We start from the raw sequence: 6,381 nt of genomic DNA on the forward strand, positions 1-6,381 counted from the left end.
GGTGGGATGCCCACTGGCCACTGGTACTCACCAGGACTTGGGGGCTGTGCTCCTGGCTGGGGTAGGGGAGCCCATTGCACCAGGCCTCTGGTGAGAAGCCAGGCAGGAAAGCCTCGGCATCCCCCACATCCATGAGGATCTCCTCAAAGGCCTCCAGTGGCCCCAGAGTCTTAAAACAGTGTCTATCAAGGGCCAGGGCGGTCTGGGCCTCAGAGAAGATGTCCTCATGGAAACGCCGTTTATTCAGGTGGAAAGGCACGTGGCTGCCCTTGAGGAAGTGTCCAGGGCTGCCTGTTGGGCCCTCCCTGAAGCCGAAGCCACTGGGGCACTTGTCCAAGTGTGAGAGCTGGAAGGACTGCAGGCTGGGGACGGCTGGGCAGTGGCCCTGCACTTGCTTGGGGCCTGGTGACATGGTGCTGGGGCTGTGTGGGGGCAGTGAGGGTGCCCTCTCTGGAGGGCTATCAGGCACGAAAGATGAGCAGCTGACGCCGGCATGCTTCTGGGTGGACAGAGGGTAGAGAACTTGTGAGTGGAGGTTGGTAGGGCTGCAGACCTGCCAAGACCCTTCTCTGTGCTGGAATGAAGGGGTCTGTGTCTGGCTTTAGGGAGCTGCCCAAATGGTGGAAAGGACCTAGCCTGTCCTTGGAAACCCCAATCTGATGAGGACACCCTGCCCCTAAACCTGGGGTGCCCCAAATCTGATGAGGCTTCACCCAGCCCTGCCCTGGGAAAACCCCAGACTGAAGGGGTAGGCAGAGGCCCAGATCTGAACACTTCTGGGTCATGGGGTCACTGAGTACATGCTTACTGGTGGAGGGGACAAGAATGACCCTGGGAAGTCCCAGGGGGTAGGGGGTGACTGGCCCATCTGCTGCCCATGCAGCCCTCAGGCCGTGGCCTAAGCCCAGGCCTAGGTGCAAGATACTTACACTTTGTGGGGCAGGGGAGCCTGGGAGGCCCGGTGCCTGCATGAGGTCCCCTTGGGGCTCGCCCTCCAGTCTGGTGGGGCCCGGCAGTGTGACGTCAGACTGAGGCGGGAGCAGCGACACCATCACCCAGTCCTGGCCTCGAAGAAGGCCGGCTGTGATGAGAGGGAGGACCAGCATCCAGGCGTGACCAACCCCAGGCCCACCTCCAATCCCACCCCATCCCTGGGCTGGGGCCCTGCCCCCAGTCAGTCATCAGAGAGACGGACAGACAGGCAGACAGACAAAATTGAGAGAAACAGAAGGAAACAGACAAATGACAAGAGATGCAGAGCAAGAAAGGCAGAGAGGGAGGAGATGGGTGGGGAGAGAACCAAGGGAGCCTGATAGGTGCCCTCGGAGGACGGAGGGCTTGGCTGTGCCTGAGCAAGACCCTGCCTCGGGCTCCGCGGGCCTAGTCTCCTTGTCTCCATAGTGAGGGGCTGGGCCAGGTGATCGCAGCAGGCAGTCTCTGTTCAGTGAGGGTGGGGAGAAGCTGGGGGGCAGGTCAGGCCCAGGCTTGGGGTGGGGGCTGCGCTGCAAGCAACTCAGCCCTTAGTGGAGGCTGTGCTTGCAGTGGCACCTTTGGGGCCTTATCCCGGCAGCATGACCACAGTGTGCAACTGGGGCCTCAAGGGGTCCTGGGTTACCTGGTAGCACCGTGAGCCTGGCAGGCACTGTGGATGTCACCGGCCCACTGTGTGATATCTAGCATGTGCTGTTGTCACCTATGTCCTCTCCAGCACTTACCTGTGACCTTGTGCAGGCTGCTGCCCCTTTCTCAATTTCCCCATTTGAAAAACTAGGTACTTGGACTAGATGATGCCTGAGGGCCCTTTCTGCTCAGATCTTCTAGAATTATAGGAGAACCCTGCCCTCAGCACAGCAGAGAGGTTAAGAGGACTCAGGGCTCAAAGCCAGGCTCGGCCCTTTCCTTAGTGAGCTCTCTGAGCTTCAGCATCATGGTTTACAAAACAAGGAGAATGATAGGACCTGCCTCAAAGAACCCTGAGAATTAAATGAAATCATGCATAGAAAGTATTTCGCACATAGTGAGTGCTCAATAAATGTCAGCTCTCATTAATACCATCATTTGTATGGCTATTATTATCCCTGGTGGTGCAGTGATTAAGAGCTCGGCTGCTAACCAAAAGGTTGGCAGTTCAAATCCACCAGCTGCTCCTTGGAAGCCCTATGAGGCAGTTCTACTGTGTCCTATGGGGTCACTATGAGTCGGAATCTACTCAACAGCAACAGGTTTGGGTTTGGTTGTTATTATCCCCAGCTCTCTGCCTTCTCCACCACCTGCAAAGGGCAGCTCCTCTTGAGTTCACTCCTTTTGCCCAAGTTGTTTCTAATAAAAGCCACCGTTTGCTGAGGGTCTGCTCTGGCTGGCCACTGTGTAAGTGATTTGCCCGCATCACACAGCTAATCCCTGACAGAGTCAGGGTTCAAACCCAGATCTGTCTGACTCCAGACCCTGCACTCCTCTTACGGTTTCTTCATTTGCTAGGGGTAAGGGTGAGAGTGGGAGAAGCTACGGGTCCAGGCAGCAAAAAAGCATGAGGCTCATATTTATCCCTCCTATCCAAGACCCCCTCGAGCCAGAGCAGGGAAACTGTGCTATCTCAGGAGCTCTGGGAGGAGGGATGGCCTCGGCTCCCCGGTGCCCAGCCTGGGCTGGGTACATCTTCGTTAACTACACCATCTCCTTTATTATTTGGCAGAGGGGGTCATCAGGGCAAGCGGGGTTGGGGAGAGAACTTGCCCCAAGTCCCACAGGGGATGACTGGCAGAGGGGGCTGGTAGCTGGGGTCCAGGTGGGGAAAGGTAGGGAGGCTCTCCCGCTCCTCCAAGAGTCCTCACTGCCCCTTCTTGATGTCCTGGCACCTGCTCACTTGGCAATGCTAAATGTGGCGTGACCGGGGAAGCTCCGAGCTGGCCGTAACTGGGCACCGTAATGGAGCAGGCCTGGGGCCCGAGTGCGGGACAGCCCATCTCTGGCTCTGCATGACCGCGGGCCTGGCCCCCGCTCTCTGGACAGCCTCTCCTGGACAGCGGGCCTGCTTGCCACACCTCACTGGCCTGGGGCTGCTTCCCCGGGAGGTGGTGGAGGGCTTGGCACCTTCCCAAGGCGTTCTCCAGCTCCTCCAATTCCAAGGCTGACGACAGCCAGGGTCCCTTCCTCCCCTCAGAAAGTGAGCTTTGTACCGGTGGGGAAGTGGTAGCTCCCCTCCCTGGAGGTGGGATAGCATAGTGGTGAAGAGCAAGAGTTTTGGACTTGGGCAGACCTGAGTTTGAGTCCCAGCTTTGTCACTTCCTGGCTATGTGACTTTGAACCACCTCTAGCTCTCTGTGCCTCACTTTCCTCATCTGATAAATGGGGCTCATGGACCCACCGCCCAGGGTTGTCATGAGGATTGAATGAGATGCTGTATGTAAGGTGCCCAGCACATAGAAAATGCTCAAGGACATGTCACACATCTGGCTTCAATCGGCCAAACGTGGCTGGGCCCAAGGTGGCCCTGGGGAGACTGACTGATGACCCCATCCGCAGGTGGCCTCTGCCATTGCTAGCTCTGCCCTCTTTGCCTGGTTTCCACTCTGTGGGGTTCAGGGGACTCAGACCCCAGCTCTGCTCCTCTTCCTGAAGGTCTGGACCTAAAGAGACCTTCCTGAGCCAGGGCTCTGGCCCACACCTCCTCCTGAGGGTCTGACCTTCCAGAACTCCGACAACATCTGCCTCACCCCATCCTTGTATCAGGCCCAATCTCCCAGGACATTATCTGTAGCCCTGGCTGAGTTCCTGCAGGTCAGAAGCCTTAACTGAGGGATTCATTTCACAGTCATGACATTTATACCTTAGCTTGGCCAAACCCCACCTCCTCTAAGCTTCTTGTTCTCCTACTCTCCTTTGCTCAATATCCCTTCCTCTCTGCCATCCGCTAACTTTGAGTAGTTTCCCATCTCTCCAGCCTCGCTCCAGCCCCTGCCAGCCAGCACTGACCCCAAAGGGAGCCCATTCCAAGCACTCACAGTGAGCTCTGGGCCATGGCCACCATCATGGCTTTGGAGAGTCATTCGGTCTAGCAGCTTCCCCAGGAGCTTCCATCCAGGTATAAATACTCCCACATGCCTGGACCAGCCCCCTGCCTGAGGGCTGGGGCAGGACTGCCTCCCTAGGCCAGGTAGGCAGGTCACATGCCCTATGAATACCACAGGACCACAGGCCCTCCCAGCAGCCCTGGGGAGGCCAATTAGGGCCTGACCTCTCCAGATAGATGGATGGAAGGATAGGATAGATGAAGGGATGGATGTATAGATGAACAGATAGAACAGACAGATCAGAGGATGAACAGATGAACAAATGGATGAATAGAAAGTTGGACAGATGGATAGACAGACAGGTGGAAAGATGGATAGACAAATGGACAGCTGTAAAGATGGATGGATGTCCTTGACTTGTATGTGGATGCTTATTTGGTAGATGGGAAGGAAGGGTTCTTTGGTTTTAAGGAAACAAGCAATCCTACCCCTCAAAGCTCCCATCTATCCACTTCTGAGACACCTACCAGGGACCCTTCTCTCCTCTGCCATGGCCACCTTAGTCTGAGAGATAGGCTCTGCTGGGGTCTCGCTGCTCTGTAGATGTCTCTTTCCAGGTTCCTCCCACCTATACACCCCCAACTGCTGGGATCCTTTGCTGTAACTTTTTTTTTCTAAAGACAATTTTTTAAATTTTACTTTAAATGAAGGTTTATAGAACAAACCAGCTTCTCATTAAACGGTACATATATTGTTTTATGACATTGGTTAACAACCCCACCACATGTCAACACTCTCCCTTTTCAACCTTGAGCTCCCTATTACCAGCTTTCCTGCCCCTCCTGCCTTCTAGTCCTTGCCCCTGGGCTGGTATGCCCTCTCGGTCTCTCCTTGTATTATGGACCTGTCCAATCTTTGGATGAGGGTGAACCTCAGGAGTGACTTCATTACTGATTTTGCTCTAACTTTTGGATGTCATTCATGGGCTGTCTTTTCCTCTCTCCTGCCTACCCTATAGTTCAGGCTCTGAGGATGTGAGCGCACTCAGATCCAGCTCCTAGAAGCAAGGTCAGCTTGCCCACCAAGGTTAGTTAGTGAGAGTCACAGAGGATTTATAAAATTCTCAATTCAAAGAACACGAGACCCTGGATAGGCAGTTCAGGGAGAAAGTACCGCCCGTCCTGCCCAGGGATTTTGAAGGCATGACGGAGTCTGATTAAGATAGAGCCTCAAACAGCTTTGTATCAAAATCGTGTTTTCTTTGATTGGCTTCCTCCCCCACAGTGTTACATTAAGTATCCTCTTTCCTTTGCTGAGCTTCCTCCCCCCACAGCTTTGTATTAAAATCCTACTTTCTTTGCTTGGAAGTTATATATAAACCTCATTGGGCCTGCGTAGTATGATTAAGAATGCTGCCGATGTAACTTGTATGAACTCCCTACTTGTAAACCCCTTAAAAGTAACTTTTCTCCTTGCCATTGGGGAGCAATCTTGGTGGCAGCAACACTGACTGACTCTTTTCTTGCGCAATAAAATAAAGTTGCCTTTCTGCCTTCCCACCTTGGTCTCTCGTTTATTAGCCAAAATGAGTCGTGCCGACCAAGAACCTGGGGTTTCCACCTGGTAACATTTCTGTCGAGCCAGCCAGAAGTCATCTGCTCGGTTCCTGAGGTAGATTGGACAACAGACTGGCCCCGATGTCTGGCACCACCAGGAGATTTCTCCTGGAGACCTTAGAGCAGCCCTGGAAGCCAATCCACCTGGACCCAAAAGATGTTTCCTTGGGAGGCATGAAATGCACCTGGGTTGTTTGGCAAGTACCTAGGTAATGCCTTAGAAGAGTCCCAAAAAGCAGGAGGAATTGACCGATGAGGATGTTAGAAATCTGAAGTTATTTGGTAAATAACAGGGTAATTCCTAGGTAAGGCCTTAAAAGAGTCCCAAGAAGCAGGAGTAATTGACTGTTGAGGGCATAAAAGGCTCTAGGTACCTTTTAGGTTGGTGCATCGGATTAAGTTGTGTCAGTGTGTGTGTGTGTATCCAGAGAATGGGGGACATTCAAGGGATCCTGGAATGCAGCCCACTAAGATGCTTTCTTAAGAACTGGGAACAGAGACTCAGACAGACATGGCTATGGCAGCATGCTTGTCCCTTTCTTACTTTTGCCTCTTCAAATATATGCTGAATAAAACCTTTCTTTTTACTTTACTAAACTTTTGTGGTGTTTTCACCCTACAACAGTTAACGGTATAGTCATTGGAGAAATTTTAAAACTATCAATCCAGGCGACCTGGACTGCAGAGCAGAAGCTGTCGAAGAGAGGTCCTATCTTCTGGATCCACGTGTTCGCACTCCATGTCCCTTCGATACC

Source organism: Trichechus manatus, unplaced genomic scaffold (assembly GCF_000243295.1).
Source record: "Trichechus manatus latirostris isolate Lorelei unplaced genomic scaffold, TriManLat1.0 scaffold00138, whole genome shotgun sequence".
NCBI classification, from domain to species: domain Eukaryota; kingdom Metazoa; phylum Chordata; class Mammalia; order Sirenia; family Trichechidae; genus Trichechus; species Trichechus manatus.